General features: G+C 38.0%; 1 pseudogene; it reads left to right on the top strand.

Moving 5' to 3' along the window:
* The first annotated feature begins 2,922 nt into the window (after positions 1-2,922).
* LOC102843250 lies at positions 2,923-4,170 on the top strand (annotated as a pseudogene).
* The last annotated feature ends 18,377 nt before the right edge of the window (positions 4,171-22,547 follow it).

The raw sequence follows: 22,547 nt of genomic DNA, 5'->3' as shown, positions 1-22,547 counted from the left end.
TTACACAAAAGTCACTCATGTTTACTGGTGGAGGGACAGTCCACACCAAAGAGATCAAAGAGCACATATGTGTCTGTTAGTGATGGAACTATGTCCTCTCTGCACCCTGTTCCTGCCACTGCTCCAAATATGTGCTGTGAAACCCAACATTTATGCCTGTGATTATATGCAATCCTATTTAGGGTGGGTTGTCTTTGCTAACAAGACACATTAGTGTGAGATATTTATTGAATCAATTTATTTTGAGATGTTAAGGAAATGAAACAAGAAAGCTGGCAAGAGAAATAGGGTAAGATAGATACAGAGACATATGAGATCGTCATAGAGCCAGAAAGCAGAGGCAAAGAGACAAGGACCTACCTCTAGAACCCACAGAAATCTTCTCCACAGCACTGGTATTTGGAATCTGAACTTTGAGTCCTCAGATAGTGTGAACTTGCTTGTTAAAGCACACGTTTGTGGCCTTTCTTCTTACTGCCACTAGAGAATTAGCCCTTGGGGGCTTCATATGTGTAAGAGGACAAGTGTGTTCGCTCTGCTATCCAGGAGGACAGGATGAGCCTATATGCAGGCAGAGGCTGTTTTGTTATTTTTATTTATTTATGGTATTTTATTGCATTTGGGGTGAAAGTTTACACAAGAATTTGGGCTGCCACGTGACAGTTTGCACACAAATTATTCAGTGACAACAGTTATATCTTGCAGAATGTGTTCAGTTTGTTCCACGTTGATACTCTAGTTTCCCACCCCATTATCTTTTTGTCTATGCTTTAAGGTAATTGTTGACTATGGAGTTTTTAAAAAAAAGTCCAATTAAATTGATATGAACAGATTGCCATGTGATGTTCCCTAATGTATAATTGAGCACCATGCAAATTTCAGTGGCTAGTTTTGTTTTTTTATCCTCTCACATGCTGGAATGAATGATGAGGCTGTAAGATTCTCCTTCCTTGTGAAAAACAGACAAGTTAACATGTTGATCTAGGGAGTATTGCCCTGGTGATTAAGAAAAATAGAAGCGAACCATTAGCTGATGATGAACTATGTGAAGGGGCAGAACTATGTGAATGGGGCCTGTTGACCTATCCACAAAGGGATTGGCTAGCTACCATTCCACAAGGGAACTGGCCAGTCTCAACAATCTACAAGAGGAGTGGCTAGTCTTGCCAATAAATTGAAAACTCTAGCTGCAGAGATAGATTCTTTCCCCTTCAGAAGAGGAAAGAGATATCCCCCAACCTGGTGAAACGTATGACATGCTTCAAGGTAGCAACAGCCATGGCCTAACTGAAGACACGACATGAGATGAGACCTTGGCAGGGATTGGAGGTGGAGAGCAGGGAGAGTCAATATTGGCAGGACTCAGAACTTTGTTGGACAATTGTGTGTGGGAAGCCGATATTGGCAGGACTGTGAAGTTGGGTACACTTAGAGCCACGAGGCTTGAGACTGAAGTAACTACAAACACATTTTGGAAGATATTTTTACTGTATTCTGTTATTAATCTGAATTAATATCTGAACCTTTTGGCTTCCCCAGTATGGTTCTGTGTGGTCTGTGGTCTGTAACATTGGATTTTGGACCCAACAAAGTGGTGTGACTGGTATTGAGATGAGTATAAAGAAGTATGGGGAGTGTGGACATCATGTCTGACCTCATGGGAATTAGTTTTGTGTTATTGATATGGACAGGAACAGTTCTCTGTTGTGAAGCTGATAAAGATCAGATATGGTCCTCTTTTGCTCTTTTTACAATGACCATCTCATCTCATGTTTATTGTAGTTATGTGCCATTGAGTCAACTCCAACTCATAGTGACCCTATGTACAACAGCTCTGAATTCTGCTCTGTTCTAAGCCAATTTCATTGTCTCTGACATACCCACCCACATTGCCTCAGTCACTGAGTCAATCCATCTCACTCAGTCTTCGTCTCTTGCGCTGTACCTCCACCCTTTAAAGCATGATGCCCCTCCCAAAGGACTGCTCCCTCCTTGGAACATACCCAAAGTATGTCATATGGAGCTTTAAAAATCCTTATCTCCAAGGAGAAGCCTGGTTTCATCCTTTCCAGGATGGACCTGTTTGTTCTTTTAGAAGTCCATGGTATATTCAATACTAGCACCACAACTCAAAGGCATTGAGTCTTCTGTCATCCTTAGACATTGTCCATGTTTCTGATGCATAGCAAATAATTGCAAAGACCATGACATTGATCAGACACACCTTGTTCACTAGATCATTGCTCTTCAGTACTCTGGAGTGGTCCCTGACAGCAAATTTTCCCAATGCAGTAAGTCTTGTGATTTCCTGGCTACTAGTACCAAGAGTGTTGATTGTGGAGTTAAGTAAGCTAACAATCTTAATCTCTTCACCATCAATCATGATGTTGCCAATTGGCCCAGTGGTAAGAATCTTTGTTTTCTTTATGTTGAGCTTCAACCCATATTGAATGATGCAGTACTTGACCTTCTGCAGCAAATGCTTCAGATCTTCCTCAGTTTTGGCAAGCAAGGTGTGTCATCTGCATAATGCACGTTGTTGATGACTCTTCCTCCAAACCTGATTCCATATTCCTACTAATAGAGCCCAACCTTCCAGATGATCTGTTCTACATATAGTTTGAAAGCATATGGAGCTGCTCTAAGCTCGCTTTCGTCTCCAGGACAGCGCCGGGGCCGGCGGCCACAGCAGCAGAGAGGCGGGAACCGGGAGCTACCCTCCACCGAGAGTTGGGCAGGGGATCGCCCGGGCCTCGGCGGCGTCATGGGCCGCTTCCCCGGGCCTCAGCGGACACCAGCGGCGGGAACCCCCAGGCCTCCGCGCGGCCGAGCCTGAGCGAGCGACCCCCGGGCTCCCCGGCGCACCCTTCCTCCTCCTCTTTTCTCCTGCTTTCGCCGCCGCCACCGCATCTGCTCTCCGTTATGGCAACAGAGCCACCCTCCCCTCTCCGACTCGCGGCGCCCTGTCCCCCCGAGATGCGGACCCCGCCGGCGAGCGAGGCCACCCCGAGGGCACCCTGCAGCCGGCGGGCGGTAGCGCGTGCCCCTGTCGCATCAGGTGGCCGGGCACATGTACGGGAAGGACAAAGTGGGTATATTGCAACATCCAGATGGCACAGTTTTGAAACAGCTACAGCCACCTCCAAGGGGTCCAAGAGAGCTGAATTCTATAATATGGTTTATGCTGCTGATTGTAGTGACAGTGTTCTTTTAGAGCTACAAAAATATTTGCCAAGATATTACGGCGTCTGGTCACCACCCACTGCACCAAATGATTTATACCTAAAACTGGAAGATGTGACCCATAAATTTAATAAACCCTGTATAATGGATGTGAAAATAGGGCGAAAAAGCTATGATCCTTTTGCTTCGTCAGAGAAGATTAAACAACAGATCAGCAAGTATCCACTGATGGAAGAGATTGGGTTCTTGGTGCTCGGCATAAGGGTTTATCATGTGCATTCTGATAGCTATGAGACACAAAACCAGCTTTATGGAAGAAGCTTAAAAGAAACTATAAAAGATGGAGTTTCTAAATTTTTTCACAATGGATTTTGCTTGAGAAAAGATGCTATTGCTGCAAGTATTCAGAAGATTGAGAAAATTCTGCAGTGGTTTGAAAACCAGAAGCAGCTTAACTTTTATGCAAGTTCATTACTATTTGTTTATGAAGGTTCATCTCAGCAATCCACTACAAAATCAAATGAAAGAACTTTGACAGAAAAGATTTTGTCCAAAGGCCAACTATCAGATACAGAAGTACTGGAGTATAACAATAACTTCCACTTACTAAGTTCTACAATGAATGGAAAAATAGAGGCTTCAGTGGGCAAAAGCTTGTCTAAGATGTATGCTCGTCACAGAAAAATGTATTCAAAAAAGCATCATAGTCAGACTTCATTGAAAGTTGAAAAAAAAAAAAAGAAAGTTGAAAATATGGAGCAAGACAATGGGTGGAAAAGCATGTCACAGGAACATTTAAATGGAAATGTGCTTTCCAAACTGGAAAAGGTTTTTTACCACCTTCCCGCCGGTTGCCAAGAGGTTGCAGAAGTAGAAGTTCGAATGATAGATTTTGCTCATGTGTTTCCTAGCAACACAAAAGATGAGGGTTATGTTCATGGGCTAAAGCATTCGATTACTGTCCTTCGAAGTATTTTAGACATTTGAAACCTTTGCTGCGATCTTTTTAAAGGGGTGGGTCATCATCATTGAGGTCGTCAGTCAATATCCCTATACTTGTCATGTGTGTAAAAAAATTTGTATTTTGAGTCTAAAAAAAAAAAAGAAAGCATATGGAGATAGGTATGCATCTTTCTTGATTTGAACCATGTAGTATTTCATTGCTCTGTTCTAATGACTGCCTCCTTGTGCAAGTATAAGTTTCATATAAGCACAATCAAGTGTTCTGAGATTCCCATTCTTCTCAGAGTAAACGACAGTTTGTTGTGATCCACACAGTCAAATGCTTTTGCATAGTCAAAGAAACACAGATAGACATTCCTCTGGTACTCTCTGTTTTCAGCCAAGATCCATTTAACATTGGCTATAATAACCCTAATGCCATGGCCTCTTTTAAGCCCAGCCTGCATTATCTGGTAGTTCTCTGTTGATGTGCTTTTTCCAGCATCATTTCATCTCATACTGATGGCTTTTAAATAGGACACTGATCTTTCAGGAAATATATTTCAGCACTACACTGCTATATTCCTAACAGTTGATCTTGGTGGAAAAAAGCAATTCAGGTTTAACAAGAGTCTCATAGTGACCAATTCAAGGAATCACCTATGCTTCCCTGTTGCAAACTGACTCTTTTTTTTTTTAAAGTCCAAGTTCTGCTCTCTATTTTTTCTGTTCTATAAAAGAGTGCATCGGGGATGCATCCCATGTCTATACGTTTTTAATCTATATGCGGAACGGATCATTTTGGAAGCAGGGCTTTATGAGGAGGAATGTGGCATCAGGATTGGAGGAAGATCCATCAACAACCTACGTTATGCAGATGAAACAACCTTCTTACTTGCTGAAACTTAAGAAGACCCGAAGCGCTTCCTGCAGGAGGTCAAGGACTGTAGTCTTCAGTATGGATTGAAGCTCTTATTCTGGACTCTTTCCTTCGGAAAGTATATGAACTTGGAGAAACGATGAAAGTTATACAAGTGTTCAGGTCTTTCATTCATAGGGTCACTATGCGTCATCTTTGACTCAAAGGCACTTAACAACAACAACAACAACAACATATTCCATTTAAACAGTTCTCTCCCTCATCTGTTTCAATACAGTATACATTATTTATCCCCTCTTTTCTTAGGTTCCCCCCAATACCTATGTCAGTCCCGTTTTACAACAGTGGCACTATTTTTGTGACTGAGATATTTAACTCAGCATAATGTCCTCCAGGGTCACCCATTTTGTATAATACTTCATGAATTCCTTGTTTTTCAATGCAGTATAGTATTCCGTTGTGTGAATATACCAGAGCTTCTCCATCCACTCATTTGTGAATGGGCACTTGTTTCCAACTCTTTGCTACTGTGAACAAAGTCACAATAAACATGGGTGTGCATATAACTGCTTGGGTGGCAGTAATGGTTTCTTTTGAGTATATTCCCAGTAATGAAAGTGCTGGGTCAAATGGTATTTCTATTTGCAACTTTTTAACAAAGCACCATACAGCCTTCCATAGTGGTTGCACCATTTTACACTCCCACCAACAGTGGGAGTTTCAATTTCTCTGCAACCTTGCCAGTATTTGATGTTTGCTGTTCTGCTAAATTTTGCTATTCTTACTGGGGTGAGATGATATCTCATAGTTGTTTTAATTTTCGTCTCTCTTAGAGCTAGGGATTTTGAACATTTCTTCATTTGCTTGTTAGTCATCTGAATGTCTTCTTTGGTGAAGTGTCTGTTCATATCCTGTGCCCATTTTTCATTTGGGTTACCTTTATCCTGTTGTGGTGGTTGAGTATTTTATAAATTCTACATATAAATCCCTTATCTGACATGTCATTACCAAATATTTTTTCCCAATCTGTGGCTTCCCTTTTTACCCTTTTGGAGAAGGTTTTGGATGTACATTGGGATTTGATTTTTAGAAGATCCCATTCATTTATTTATTTTATCCTCTCCTGGTTGTACATTTCCCAGAATGCTTGGAAGACAGTTTATGTTGTGGATTAGGGCTTCTAAAGTTCCTCCAGGCTTTTCGCTAATAAAGTTTATAGTTCTTGGTTTTAGTCTTAGGTACTTGATCCACTTTGAATTGTTTTTTTTGTGTGTGTGTGTGTATGGAGTGAAATGTGGATCCTGCTTTAGTGTTCTGCAGATGGTTTTCCAATTTTGCCAGCAACATTTGTTAAAAAGGCTGTTGTTTCTCCACTTAACTGATCTAATCTCCTTGTAAAAAATCAGTTGACCATATGTTGACGGGATGTTTTCTAAATTCTCAATTCTATTCCATTAATCTATGTGTCTGTCATTGTACCAGTAGCATACTGTCTTGATCACCATGGCAGTGTAGTAGGATTTGAAATCAGGGAGTGAGTTGCCTCCTATCTTGGTGCTTTACTTATTTGGGGCCCCTTTTCATTCCAAATAAAATTATAGATCACCTTTTCCATCTCGTTGAAGAATGGGATTGGTATTTGTATTGGGATTGTATTGAACGTGTAAATTGCTTTCAGTAGTACTGTCATTTTCACAATATTGAGTTTTCCTATCCATGAGCAAGGTATATTTTTCTATTTCTCTAGGTCTCTTGTTTCTTGTAGTAATGTTTTGTAATTTTTTTAATAGATCCTTTGTGCTTCTGTTTAGGTTTACTCCCAACTATTTAATCTTGTGATTAGCTATTGTGAAGGGTATTGTTTTTCTTAGCTCTAATTCTGCATTCTCTTTGTCACTGTAGAGAAATCCAACTGATTTTTGTATGTTGATCTTGTATCCTGCCAATTTGCTGAATTGGTTAACTATGTCCATTAATTTTCTTGCTGAGTCTTTACGGTTTTCTTATACCATCTTATCATCTGTATATAGAGATAATTTTATCTCCTCTTTGCCAATTTGGATACCTCTTATTTTCTTCTCTTGCCTTATTGCTATCACTAAGACTTCCAATACAACATTGAATAAGAGAGGTGATAGGGGGCATCCTTGCCTAGTTCTTATTCTAAAGGGAACACTTTTAATTTCTCTCCATTGAGAACAATGATGGCTCTTGGGTTTGCATATATACTTTTTTACTATGTTGAAGAAATTACCCTCTAAATCCTCTTTTGTTGAGTGTTTTAATCAGAAAAGTGTGTTGGATTTTGTCAAAGACCTTTTCTGCATCGATTGATGGGATCATGTGGTTTTTGTCCTTTGCTATGTTAATGTGATGAATTACACTGACTGTTTTTCTTAGGTTGAACCATCCTTGCATACCTGTTATGAATCCCACTTGATCATGGTGAATTATTTTTTTTTTTATGTATTGTTGGATTCTATTGGCCAGGATTTTATTCAAGATTTTTTGTATCTATGCTCATGAGAGATACTGGCCTATAGTTTTTTTTTTTTAATTTTTTTTTATTTTGGTGATGTCTTTTAACTGGCTTTGGTATCAAGGATATGTTTACTTCATAGAATGAGTCTGGGATAAGTCCATCTTTTTCTATTTTCTGAAATAGTTTATGTAGAATTGGTGGCAGTTCTTCTCTGAATGTTTGATAAAATTCACTTGTAAAACCATCTGTTCCAGGGCTTTTTTTGACTGGAAGTTCTTTTATTATCTTTTCAATTTCTTCTTTTGTAATGGATCTGTTCAAGTGTTCAATTTCCATTTGCATCAGTTTAGGTAGGTTGTGAGTTTCTAACTATTTGTCCATTTCCTCCAGATTTTCATTTTTGTTTGAGTAAAGTTTTTCAGAATATTCCATTGTTAACCTTTTTATTTTAGTTGGCTCTGTTGTGATGTTGCCCATTTCATCTTTACTTCAGATTATTTGTGTATTTTCCTTCTTTTCTTTTGTTAGTTTTGCTAGTGGTTTGTTGATTTTATTCACATTTTCAAAGAACCAACTCCTAATTTTGTTGATAGTTTCAATTGTTTTTCTATTTCATTTAATTCTGCTCAAATTTTTGTTATTTCAGTTTTTTTAGAGGGTGTTGGGTTTTCTTGCTTTTCTTTTTCAGTTTGTTGATGTTTGGTTAGAGAGTCAATGGTCCTTTTCCCCTGCCTTTTGATGTGTTTGCTTATTCCTGTAAATTGACCTTTGATTACTACTTTGGATGTTTCCCAGAGGTTTTGGTCAAGTGGTGTTTTCATTGTAATTTATTTCAAGAAACTTTTTTATTTCATCTAGTATCCACTCATGTTCAAGCAGGGTGTCGTTCAGCTTCCAAATATATGCGTTTTTATCCTTTATTCTCTTGTTATGAACTTCTGACTTTGTAGTATTGTGGTCTGAGAATATGCTTTGTATTATTTCTATGTTTTTAAATTTATTGATGCTTGCCGTGTGACCTTTAATATGATCTATTTGGAGAATGTTCTATGCACATTGGAGAAGAAGGAATACTGTGGGTTTGGTTTTTTTGTGTTTTTGTTTGTTTTATTGTGTGCATTAGTCTATAAATATCTATGAGATAGAGTTGCTTTATTGTGTGGCTTAATTCTTCAGCGTCTTTTCTGAGTTTCTTTCTGGAAGTTCTGTCTTAAGAGTGGTGTATTGAAGTCTCCAACTACTATAGCAGGGTTGTCTATTTCCTGTTTCAGTTTTGTAAATGTTGGTTTTATATATTTTACAAGTCTTTAATTTGGTGCACAGGTATTATTGTTATGTCCTCTTGTTTTATTGACCCTTTAAGCATTATGTAGTGACCTCTTGTCCTTTGTGATGGATTTTGCATTGAAATTTATTTTATCAGAGATTAATATTACTACCTGGGTTTTTTTTGTTTTTGTTTTTTCTGGTTGCCATTTCTTACTATATTTTCCCCCAGCCTTTTAGTCTTTCTGTATCTTCATTGTCTAGGTTGTGTCTCTTGTAGACAGCACATTGATGGATTTTTTTATCCAATCTGCTACTCTTTTTCTCTTCAGTGGTGCATTTAAACCATTTACATTCAGTGTGATTATTGAGGCAGGTTTATTTTTTTCAAAATGACTTTATTAGCTATCACTTTTTTAGCACACGACAGTGTAGAATTATGCCAAAGACCCAAATGAGGCAAATAGCACCTATTGAATAGGAACATGTAAATAGAATATAATCCACAATCATGAGCATTACCTGTGAGTTATGTGTGGCCACTGCAATGGACTACTGGACACACTAATGGAGCAGTTGAGAGCTCTGGGAAGATCAGTGTTGAAGTAGGTGTGGGGATCATGGAAATACATCTGACCTCATGGGAATCCGTTTTGTGCTGTGAATATTGTTGAAGAGGACTGCTGCCCCTTGTAGAGTTAGTGGAGGTGAGATGTAGCCACATTCCATGCCAGATGCACTCTTTTCACATCAGTGTTGGAAAATTTACACATAGCTGTAGACAATTCTGTTCTTACCTATACACACACATCTGTGTCTATCTGTATACCAATTTTCCATTATTCACCCATACATGCTCACTACTTTCATATTTGGTATCATTTTAACCCCAAAGAACTAGTTTACAGTATAAAACTTACTTTCATCTCACTTCTCTGGTAAGGTGACCATCAAATGGTCAAAGACTTTTCCAAAGTGCTAAGAGGCAAGGAGGTGAATTTAAAGACAAAAATGTGCATGACTGAAGCCATGGGTTTTTTTTCAATTGTTTCATGTACATTTGGGTAAGCATGCCAGAAGAAGCAGTGATGTCTGCCTTGGAGGAAGGGCAACAAGGGTGCTCATGAAGGGCAAAGATGGTCAAATTTTGCCTCACATTCTTTGGGTAAGTTGTCAGGAGGAACTAGTGTTTGGAAAAAAAAGACATTATGCTGGGGAAAGTAGAAGGTCAGAGTAAAAGAGGAAGAGTCTCCAAAATCCAAAAGATGGATTTACAGTGATTTGGGCCTATCAGAGATGATGAGGATGGTGCAGGATAAGGCAAGCTTCAGATGGTCATCATGAGACATAGTTAACAACATATGTCTTGTCTTTTTATTAGGAGCTCTGGTGACCTAATTTATAGGAAGCTTCACTGCTAACCCAAAAGCCACACTTTACTGTTGGTTGGAACCCACCAGCTGCTCCTCTGGAGAAAGACAGGCAAGCTCCTCCCTTTCAATCTACAGCCTCAGAAACCCAGTGAAGGGTATGAGTTACCTTCAACTAGACAGCAGTGAGTCAATGGGGTTTTTACCAAGCTACCTTATTATAAAACAGGGTCATACAATTGTTCTTACATTTGTTTCAATTATGCCTTCCTAGTCCATCCATGTAATGTCTCATAGATTGTCTACTTTATAGTTGTGTAGTATTCTGTTGTGTGCATTTATACTTTTTTTTTTGTTCTTTTGCTTACTGATGGGCACTTTGTTTCTACTGATAATAGGTGTGTATATGTGAGTTAGTATTGTTAATGTCATGTATCTAGTGTCCAGGCTATGCATTTCCACTGTTAATTCCATAGTTAGCTATAATATGGTGGCTTGCATGTTGCTATGATCCTGGAAGCTATGCTAGTAAAATCCCAATAGAGCTCCTAGACTAAAACACACTGTTGTTATGTGTCATTGAGTAGCCTACAATTCATATCAATCCTATGAACAATGGCTTTGAACCCTTTCCTCTTTCAAGCCAACCTGACCCCATTGCCTCAGTCACTTTGTCAATCATCTCATTTAGGGTCTTGCTCTCCTGCACCAACCCTTCCAAGCATTGTGCCCTTCTTCCAGGACTGGTCTCTGTTGGCAACAGGCCCAAAGTATGTGAGTTGAAATTTCAAAATCTTTGCCTCCAAGGAGCAATCTGGTTTCACCATCTCTAGGACAGACTTATTTGTTCTCTTGGTAGTCCATGTTCAATACTTTTCTCCAGCATCACAACTCAAAAGCATTGCTTCTTCTATCATTCTTAGTCATTGTCCAGCTCTCAGATGCATTGCAAGCAATTGAGAAGATCATGGCAGGGATCAGGCACATATCATTTTCTAGACATATATCATTGTTCCTTAACATTCCGGAGAAGTTCTTGATAGCAGACTTTCCTGAAACAACTCACCTTTAGATTTCCTGTCCCCTGGTGCCACCAGAAGTGTTAATTGTGGATCTAAGCAAGCTGATATTGCTTAACAACTTCAATCTTTTCTCCATCTATCATGATGTGACAAGTCAACAAGGACTCATGTGCAAACATGTGAACAGATCTGACTCTTGCCCTATCCTGCACCATCCTCATTATCTCTGATATGCTTGAGCCCATTGTTACAGCCACTGCATCAATTCATAATGTTGGAGGTCTTCCTTTCCTTCTCTTATGCTCTAAACCCCTTTCTGATAACATGCCCAAAGTATGTGAGACTAAGTTTCACTACCCCTGTCTTTAAGGAATACTCTGGATGAACTTTTTCCCAGACAGACTTGTTTGTTCTTGACAGTCCATAAGATACTCAGTATTGTTCTCCAATAACACAACTAAATGACACCAACTTTTCTTTTGTCATCCTTAGTCATTGTTCATCTTTTACATGTGTAGTAAGTAACTGGAAGTATCATGGCTTGGATCACACTTTGGTCTTTAAGTGTATCTCTTGCTCTTTGGAATACTTTGGAAAGATCCTTGACAGCAGAGTTTCCCAATGCAACATGTCCATTGATTTCGTGACTACTGCTATTATAGGTCTTAATTGTGGATTCAAGCAAGATGAGGTAGTAAACAACTTCCATCTTTTCTCCCTCTGTTACAATGTTGCTTATTGGTCCAGTGGTAAGGAATTCTGTATTCTTGATGTTGAGATGGAATCTATCTTGAAGGCTGTTTTTTTTTTTTTTTTAAATCTCTTGCAGTGTTTCAAGTCCTCTTCACTTTCAGTAAGCACGGTGTGTCATCTGCACAACACAGGTTGTTGATGGGTCTTCCTCCAATTCTGATGCCACAGTCCTCTTAATGTAATCCAGCTTCAATGATTTGTTCAGCATACAAATAGTTATGGAGAAAGGATGTAATTATTCTTATAACCAAAGGACTCACCTTTCTTGACTTTAAAACCTAGTGTTTCCTTGTTCTGTTTAGACAACAGCTTCTTGATCTAGGTATAGTTTTCATATGAGCACAATATAGCCTTCTGAGATTCTCATTTTCTTCAGTGTTAGCCATAATTTGTTATGATCTACACAAATTATTTTGCCTGGTTAATAATACAGAAGAAAACACATTTCTGGTGTTCTCTGCTCTCAGTCAAGATCTGACATCAGCAATGACATCCCTCCTTCTATAGCTTCTTCTGAAGCCATCTTGAGTTTCTGGCAGTTCTCTGTTGGTGTACTATTCCAGGCATTTTTTTTTAAAAAATAATCTTCAGCAAGATTTTGCTTGCATATGATAGTAATGATGCTGTTGGATAATGTAGAAATTTTATTGGATTACTTTCCTTGCAATGGGAACATATAAAAAATATTCAGTCACTTGGCCGAGTAGCAGTCTTCCTAATTTCTTGACACAAACCAGTGAGCATGTCCACAGATGCTTTTGTTGAATCATGTCATTTGGCATCTCATCAATTTCTAGTGCCTTATTTTTTTTTTACGCCAATGTCAAAACCTCTGTAAGTAGTGGTGGGAATCTGTCTGATTTAAACCAAGTTGGCAGGCACTCAAAATACAACTGGTGGTGAGCTGTCTCTTCAAAGTAGAGTCTACCTTAATGAAGTTGTTAGGTGTTGTCAACTATGACCCATAGTGACTCTAATGACAGCAGAGAGAAACCCTTTCCTGTCCTGTGCTATTTTATTTCTGCTAGACTTGAGTGCATTGTTAAAGTCACTGTCAATTCTATCTTGTTGAAGGCGTTCCTCTTCTTCACCTACCCTCCACCTTTCCAAGTATGGTATTTTTTTCCCAAGGATCGGCCCCTCCCAACGACTAGTCCAAAACATGAGACGAAGTTTCTACCACTCTTGCCTCTAATAAGTACCTTGGTTGCACATTCTTGAAGATGTATTTTTCTTTCATCACTTCATGGGGTATTCAGTACTCGTCTGAAAAATTACAACATTAAGGCATCTATTCCTCTTCTGCAACCCTTACCTAACTTTCAGATGCATAGCAAGCAACTGAGAAGACCATAGATTAAATTAGATGCACCTTAGTCTTGAAACAGATGTCCTTGCTCTTTAGCACTTTGGAAAAGTTCTTAACAGCAAATTTCCCTGTGTGATACATTCTTTGATTTCTTGACTGCCGGGAACAAGGTGTTGATTTCAGATCCAAGATCAAACTGTTGACAATTTGAAGCCTTTCTCCATCTATGATAATGTTGCCTATTGGCTGCATGGTGATTTGTTTTCTTGATGTTGAGATGTTAATTCATATTGAAGGCTGCAGTCTTTGTTCTTATGAAGCAAGCATTTCAAGTTCTGTTCACTTTCAGTGAGTGAGGTTTTGTCATCTGCATAATGCAAGTTGTTAAGTCTTCCTTCAAGCCTGATGCTACATTTCACCTTCATAAAGTTCAACTTCTCAAATGATTTGTTCAGCATACAAATTTAATAGGTACGGAGAAGGTGGTGCAGCCCTGATGCACACCTTTCTTGATTTTAAACCACACAGACTTCCCTCACTCTATTTGTATAATAGATTCTTGGTCTTCATAGGGGTTTTGCATGAGTACAATTAAGTGTTCTGGGATTTCCATTCTTCTCAATGTTAGCCATACATTGTTGTGATTGACACAGACAAATGTCTTTGCATAGTCAATAAACCATATAGACATCCTTCTGATATTCTCTGCTTCCCGCCAGGAACCATCTGACATGAACAATATCATCCCTGGTACCAAGGCCTCTTCTAAACTCAGCTTTGAATTTCTGGCAGTTCTCAGTTGATAAGTCTTCTAGCCATTAAAAAAAAAAAATCAAGATTTTACTTGCATGAGGTATAAGTTAAATTGATAATTTCTCCATTGTTGGATCTTTTTTTTTTTTTTAATGGGAATATAGATCTCTTCCAGTTGACTATCTTCTAGATTTCTTGGTAAAGCCTAGTGAGCTCATCTAAGGCTGCAACTGTTTGTTGAAAGATATAAAGATATCAATTGGTATCCCATTAATTCCTGGGGACTTCTTTTTTATTGGTTTTCAGTGCAACTTGAATTTTCATTATTATTGATTTTTGTTGTTATTTACCATAGAGTTGGAACTGATCCATAGTTGGCCCTCTGGCAAATTTCCAGAGGCAGTTAATTGTACAGGAAGAGACTGCTTATCCTTCTCCTGCGGAGCAGCTTGTGGCCTCAAACTGTTTGCGTCTGGGGTGGCAGCACAGCTTCTTGCCACTAGGCAACCAGAGCTATCATTTGTTTATTGGTCATATTTTATTTCCTGCAATATTTCCATGTAGACCAATTTTTTTGGTACAGCGACTCTGTATTCCTTCCATCTCCTTTTGCTGCTTCCTGTATCATTCAAGATTTTGCCCAAAGAATCATCCAGTATTAAAATGGAAAAATTTTTTCAGTTCAGCTTGAGAAATGCCAAACAATTTCTTCTCTTTATTTTCTGACTCAAGCTCTTTGCCCAATACTTTGTTTTCTTGAGTTGCTCTTTGGAATCCAGCTGTTTCTTATTTCAGCATTTTCCTTTGTTTTGGCTTCTCAACACTGTACTGAAAATTTTAGTCTATTCTGACATTCATTTTGGTGTTTTTGTTCTTGTCTTTGTAAAGATCTTTTTTACTCTTCATGTATGATGTCCTGATGTTATTCCACAGCCCATTTAGTCTTTCTTTGATCATTAGTATTCCATGTCTCAAACCTATTTTTTAAAATTTAGTTTATTTTTCATTTCAATGAACATCTAGAGAGATTTTGGAATTCCATTCATTCATTGTTGCACCCTTCTCCCCAGACAACCCCCGCCTCGTTTGCTCCTCTCCTTCAAAAGCAAAACTCCCTCATTGGTACACAATCCCCCTGCACCTCCCCAAACCCCACCCCCTACCCCCAAATATAATCCGCTCTGCAACCCTCATTGCGTACTCCTACGATAAAAATAATGCCCTAAAATACTTTTATTCTCTCCCCGATAGACTTCAATGCTGTAAATATATTTCATCCAGCTTTTCTCAGTCTTACCCCCACCCCCATGCCAGCCTCATTATACAACAGTGGCACCATATAGCATTTGTCCCTTTGTGACTGAGATACCTCACTCAGCATAATGTCCTCCAGGGTCACCCATTTTGAATAATATTGCATGAGTTCCTTGTTTTTCAATTCAAACCTATTTTTGAGATGGTCTTTAAATTCATATGGGATAGACACAATGTCATATTTTGGTTCTTGTGAACTTGTTTTAATTTTATTCAACTTCAATTTGAACTTGCACATGAGTAACTGATGCTATGTTCCACAATCAGTACTTTGCCTAGTCTTTACTGCTGATACTGAGCTTCTCAAATGATTCTTTTGAAAGAGTCAAGCTGGTTCCTGTGTAGTCCATCAGGTGAGGTCAAAGAGGATGAAGGAAGATATGTCAATGGAAGGACTTTCATATACTATTACATCATGCTTCAAAGTGAGGTGACACAGTGGCAACCCCCATTAATATCTGGAAAATGAAAAGTATCACTCTCCTGTCCCCCATGGATGGCCAACGAGAACAAACATGTATATCTTGGAGAGTGTGCAGCCAGATTGTTCTTTGGATGCAAGAATGATGAGGCTTTCCTTCATATTCTGTAGGCATGTTGCTAGGTGGGGCTATTCCTTGGAGAAGGACATGATGCTGGGAAGGGTGGAGGTGGACTGACATGGTGACTGCCACAATGGGCTCTTGTGTGTCAGGAAATGTGAGGATGGCACAGATAGAACAGAGTTGGCACCTAACAACAACAAAGTATGATTCTAGAATAATTTGGACTTAAAAAAAAAAAAACCCACACGTAAAGATTGATATCCTAGGCAATAGATCTGAAATGGACTTGGTCAGTTTTGAATCAGACAATCATATGATTTACTATGATAGATGACAAATTGAACAGGAAAGGTAAGGCCGTGATTGTTAAAAAGAATAGCTCAAGATCTAACCGGAAGTACAAAGCTAACAGTTATAGGCTAATATACATATGCAAATAAGGAAGACCTGATAATATGACTATTTTTCAAATATACTCAACGTCATTAAAGCCAAAGGAGGAAAATGAGAATTTCTACCAACTTTTGCTGTCTGAAATTGATAAAAAAATGAAACAAAGATTAATAAATAATAACTGAATACTGGAATACAAAAGTAGGGGGAAAGAAGACCGTAAGAGCCAAATATCGGATCTTGAGATTATTTCACGTGAATTTAAAAATAATTTCAAGATTTGTGAGGCACTTACCTTTAATTATTGAAGGCCAGGTGAGCTGTGGGATTACATCAAGAATATCATCCATGAAAAAGCCAAAAGGTCATTACATAGGCAGAGGAGATAGAAAAAATAAAAATGCATGTCAGAATAGACTGAAAATTACACTAAAGTATAAAAAAGACAGAACAGAGAGAAGCAGAAATAAGAGAGATGAATGGGAAACTTGAGAAGACAATGAAAAGTATTATAATAGAGTGAGCAAAATTTAGAGCCAGAAAATAAAAAAGGGAAGAATTTGTTTGGCACTTCTCAAGCTTTAAGAACTGGGGGGAAAATATTTCAAGCTTTGAGTTACAATACAATGGGCAAAATCTTAAATGACCCAGGAAGCAGCAAAAGAAGCTGGAGAGAATATACAATCACTGTACCAAAAAGGATTGGAGAAAGATGCATGAACACCTAACAGGGTTATGCAGACGACACAATCCTGCTTCCTGAATGCAAGGAGGAATTCAGGAGCTTGCTCCAGATGATCAAAGACTATAGCTTCTTGAATTATTTACTCAGCAGGGAGATTAAATGTCAATGTTGAGGACTGACATGAAGGCTTGGGAGGAGAACATGAAAAAAGTGGATAATGAACACTGTATTGGAACAGATGAAGGAATATATGGTTAGGTGTATTATGTAAGATAACGGTCCAGAATAAGAATACTGCAAAGGGAACTGAGGGAAGGGGAGGGGAAGGAGAAAATCATGCAACAGCACATGAAGATTTGAAAATATAAGAGAGAACTTGGCGGGGGGATGTGCAACAATGAATGAATGAAGATCTAACTTTTCTGTAAACTTTTGTTAAAATCACAATTCAAATTAAAAAAATTATTAAAAAAATTGTTGAGTCAAAACCAACCCATAGCTGAACCTCCAGTGGGTTTTCAGAGGCAGTAAACTGCATGGGAGAAGACTGTCCATTTGTCTCCCTTGGAGAAGGTGGTAGATTGGAACTATGAGTCTTTAGGTTGCCAGTGCAACTACTACCACTAAGACACCATGGAGAAAAGACATAAACATGAAGAGCACCTTTCCTGATTTTAAACCATTCAGTGTTCCCTTTTTCTGTTTGGACAATGCTTTTTGGCATGAACACAATTAAGTGTTCTAGGATTCTCATTGCTCTCAATGTTAGCTATAAATTGTTATGCCTTTGCATAATCATTAAGACATAAGTAAACTTCTGGTATTCCTCTCTTTTAGCCGAGATCTGACATCTGCAATATCCCTCGTTCCATGAATCACTTTGATAAGCAATGCACTATCCCACCAACACAACACGAGAGAGGGAGAAGGAGAGCAGAGAGAGGGAGAGAGGTGAATACATTTGGAGAGGCTAGCAAATTGACTCAGAGTTTCAGGATTATCATTTGCATGTTTCATTATATTTTCTAAACTCTGTTGTAGAGGGTTTGGGTGGAGTAGGTCACCACAATGTCATCTTGTTTCCTGCTCCTTACAGCTCACATTCTTAAGGCCTTCTCTGATTTGGCCCTACTTTACTTACCACAATTTCCCCTACTTTTCCTTCCAGGAATTTGATAATGCTCTGCTAATAACAATTGTCCCTTGAATACTCTCTTAGGTTTAATGTTGCTTCCTGAAGAGGTCATATTCAAACCAAACTGTGGAACAGATTTGAAACTCTACATTGGGTATTTAAACACATTATCTGTAGCTGAGGCTACTGAGGAACCCAACAATTTCCTAATCTTTACTAATCTGATACATTGTCATTAAACACATTTCAAAAATCCACAGGAGAATGTTTCCTGAAACATACCCTTTCCTTCTCTGAACCCAACACTTAAAGTGGTCTTGGTAGATTGTAGTCACACCACTTATGCAACTGGGTGTCCTTGTGTGCCTCCACCCCCTTTTACTACTATTTGTAAGATGTCACTGGTAAGGTTGTAACAGGAAATTAATTGTGACTTCAGAAAGAGTAAGTGCAAGTTCTATAAATACAACTCATCACAGTTTGGCCCATGAACATGTTTCTACAGCTCTAGTATCTGATGACCTTTCTACTAGACTTAAAATCTTAGGGACAGGGTTCCTGAAACTTGGGAATTATAGTACTTTACTTGCCCAGGGAAAGATGACATGTTGCAAAATGTAAACCTCTCTAGTTTATAGACAATAAATATTCGTGGGTTGTTTTCTTTTTAAAAAACATAGAATGCTTCATGAATGTGCATGTCATCCTTGCACAGGGGCCATGCTAATCTTCTCTGCCCAGTACATGTGCTGCTGAAGCGAGTACTGTAGACAAGAAATGTTAAGTCACAAATGACTGTGATGGCTTTGCTCATCCACTTGACCCCAACCAACACCACCAATCTTACCTTCTGGCCAGTAATAAATAACAACAGGACATTTTACTCCACAAAGCATTAGTAAGATATTTTAATGAGGCAAACAAAAACCCTTAGTCTCATGTGTCTATCCAAAGACACTCAAAACTAGTGTCCCTCCTATCCCCCCTTCTAACTGCAACTTTATTTATGACCATGTAATAAAGGCCAATTTTTAAGATTTTTTTTTTGAAAAAAAGTTTAAACCTTTTTTAAAAAGATTATACAACCAGGCTAGCAAAAAGGTACTCAATACATACTTTCCTTATATCAAACAGGCTAATATTTCAATACAGTAACTATACAGAATATATACAATACCACGTTCACAAAGCAAACACTATAGGCTCAGAACAGATTTTAAAAAAAACACACACCATGATATTCACATTGATTACAATAACTCTAAAAATGATTGTAACGTTGAAGCGGCACTTAGTTTACAAAAAATTCACAAAAATATATTTATATATGTAGTCACCAAGAACTATGGTCCCTATAAAATACTAATAGCCAGATACTAGTATATAAAATGTGAAGTTCTGACACTGGATACAGTTTCAAGAAACAAAATCAAACAAACCCAAAACTGTTTTTGTTATTGTTGAAAGTCAAACATGCCAAGGAACTTCGTTATGGCCACTGTCACTAAGGAAAGCCAGACTTGAATGAGATGACAAGTGGATATGAAGCTGATGAACTGAGGACTGGCACAATTCAGAGCTGTACTGGTTCTACAAAAGGGGTAAGAAGACATGAAAACACCCATCTACATAATTTAATTCACATTTCCCACCCCTACCCTTCCCTTCAAGGGTTTCATAAAATGCCGGTGCCCAAAGAAGATTAATGATGCTAATGTTCCTCCAAGCTTCCATGATGCTAGGCTATAGGCAAAATACTAAAGCATGCATCAGTTAAACAGCACAGTCCATCTGGAAGACTGTGCTGTTTCCTCCTAGGCTGGAAGCATAGAAAGCATTTCAGCTTTAAATGAAGCCAGATTTATGTTAGTCTTGTGAAACAGTGAACTACTATAGCAGCAAATAGGAAATCAAGAGAAATAAAACATAACTTTATTTAAAAAGCCATTTGTTACATCAAAACTATTCCTTCACATCAGTCTCCTTTAACCAAACATGAATTGCTTCTACCATTGAATTATGGTCTGTTACCACAATATGACTTTCTCATTATGGAAAAAACAAACAAAAAGCCAAATATTCACCTTGGAAAGTTTAAATTTACTCTTAAAAATGGGAATACAGAAATTCTAACATAAAAAGTCTGCTCTAAAAGTATCTTTCACAAATATATATATTTAAATATTAAAATAGGCTACCTAGGAATTTTATAAAATGGCTTTTGAAAAGATAGTAGAGGCACAAATAGCCATATACTACCTTCCAAACTGGATATAAGGTGCCACAGGGGTGCCCTACAAAGAGGCAGGCAATCTTTATCTGATGCGATAAGAGGCACCAGTAACAAGAACAAAAATTAAATTATTAGGACTTGGACCTAAAATAAATTTTACTCTAATGGAAACGGATTTTCTTAAAAATACCTTGAAATCTAAGCATAACAAGCCATCCTTTTGCAAAAGGAAGAAAATAAACAGTTGTGACTGCACTCCTTCCAAATGCCAGGGCACCTGAAGAGGAAAAGAAGTGCCAATGTTCAGTAATCCCGGGGATCCAGTATAAGACTGTACCTGCCACAGGTCAGCTGGAGAATTAAATTGACAAATAAAAGAAAACACAAAAACAATCTATTCACAAAAGAGCTTCCCACTAGAAAACTTGTTTCTAGGGACTGCATGCAAGGCTTCCCATCTTGAATTAAGTTTAGTTCCCATCAATATGCATTAAGAAGAAATGACAATTTCTTTTAAAGCAAGAATTAGCCTTCCTCAGCAGCAGGGGATATACTTTGGCTACCTGAACATTTGTTTATAAGATGCTTTTTTATTTGTTGAATAATAAAACCATTATTTTCACTGCCTAATCTGGATACTGCTAGACTGGCCTTTGGGGGGGCGGGGCGGGGAGGAAAAGACAACTTAATAGCTATGACAGTATAACCTCCCAAACCATCAAGCAGAAATTCTATGAATAAATAACTAAGCCCAAGGCTTTAAGCTTAATCATCAAAATAATTCCATTTAAGAGAAAGACAATGATCAAAGGATTTGACTTTATAAACTAGGCACTCTGAACTGAAATAAAAATTTCAAGAATCAAAAATGTAAAAGAATTGTTCTCAATCAGTGGTTTGAATTCTTCTTTAGAAACTGTTATATAAATGGAAATCTTGATGTTAGCTGGGACTGGCATGGACCCTACTGACACAAAGGAAGTTGACTTAAGTAGCAGGTACATTTTAAGGCAGTCTCATTTTTAAAACACTGTCAAGCAGACATTTTAATAATAGTGCGCAGTATGCTGTAATAAACTTTTCTTTTGGTCATAAAAATATAATCAATATGATATAATAGAACTACCTCACTTTTTTTAAAAGTATGGCTAATAACAGTGTTAAGTCTTCACAATTGGATACAGGTGTAATTCACCTGTAAATACAATGATAATAGCTCAACATACTTACAATTTGAAATTAAACATCTACAGAATGTTGCTGCTTTGTTGAACCTTGAAACTGGCTCAATTAAAATTTTTAATCTAAACCATTATGGTAGCTTAGTGGTTAAAGAATTCTGCTGTCTTCCCCAAAATAGCCAATGCAAATCCACCAGCTGCTCTGCAGGAAATCAGAGGAGTAATCTCCTCCCATGTCATTTATAGCCTCTAAAGCAAGGAGCGGGAAGGAGGATCAGCTATGAGCACACATCCTAACATTAATGCTTTTGGCAAAATCATTTTGCTGAGTATTTTCCAAATAAAAATAGCCTATGTTACCACATTCTGTCAAACAAAATGCCACTGAAAGAGAAAAATGGATATACATAAATAACAATCTAAAACTAGATGAATTTCAGCATAAAGCCTTGGGAATATACTTAGCTACAAACAGTCCTCAAACACATGCGAACAACACAGCATTTTCTAAAGTCCCACTGCTTCAGGGGGAAAAAAGCATGAAAATCGAATTTTATACATTCTTTTCTCAATAGTTTTCAAAGTTTAAATATAAGTTAGGAGTTTTTTGGTCAATAATATATAGTAAAAATTTCACTCATTTTTTAATTACCTCTTGGCAATTTTTGATCGATTTCTTCAAAATGTTAACTTTACTAGGTCATTCTTTCTTTCTCTCTCATTTGAGTGTATATTTCTGATTACAGTTCAATAACTCCTCAAATTTAAAATCTTTTCAGTTAAAATGCTAAAACACTTAAGACTTCACTCATGAAGATTAAGGATAGTAATAGATTTTACAGGGGCTAAAAAGCTACTCTTTTTCTTATTGCTCAAGGGTCAGAACTGACCGAGAGCTGGCCCAGAGGCTGTATATTGTGAGGGAGGAGAAAGCTCATCCTTTTTTCGCAGAGCAGCTGGTGTATTCAAACTGCCTGCCTCTCTGGTTTGGTAATGCAACTCCTTACTTAATGGGTCACCAGAGCTCACAAAAAGCTACACACACACACACACACACACACACACACACACACACAATTTAATAAAAAAAATCTGATAATC

The sequence above is a fragment of the Elephantulus edwardii genome, unplaced genomic scaffold (genome assembly GCF_000299155.1).
Source record: "Elephantulus edwardii isolate Elephantulus edwardi_28Jun2011 unplaced genomic scaffold, EleEdw1.0 scaffold00341, whole genome shotgun sequence".
Classification (NCBI taxonomy): Eukaryota; Metazoa; Chordata; class Mammalia; order Macroscelidea; family Macroscelididae; genus Elephantulus; species Elephantulus edwardii.
Note: the sequence above shows the minus strand (reverse complement) of the source record. Positions and strands in the feature narration are given on the sequence as shown.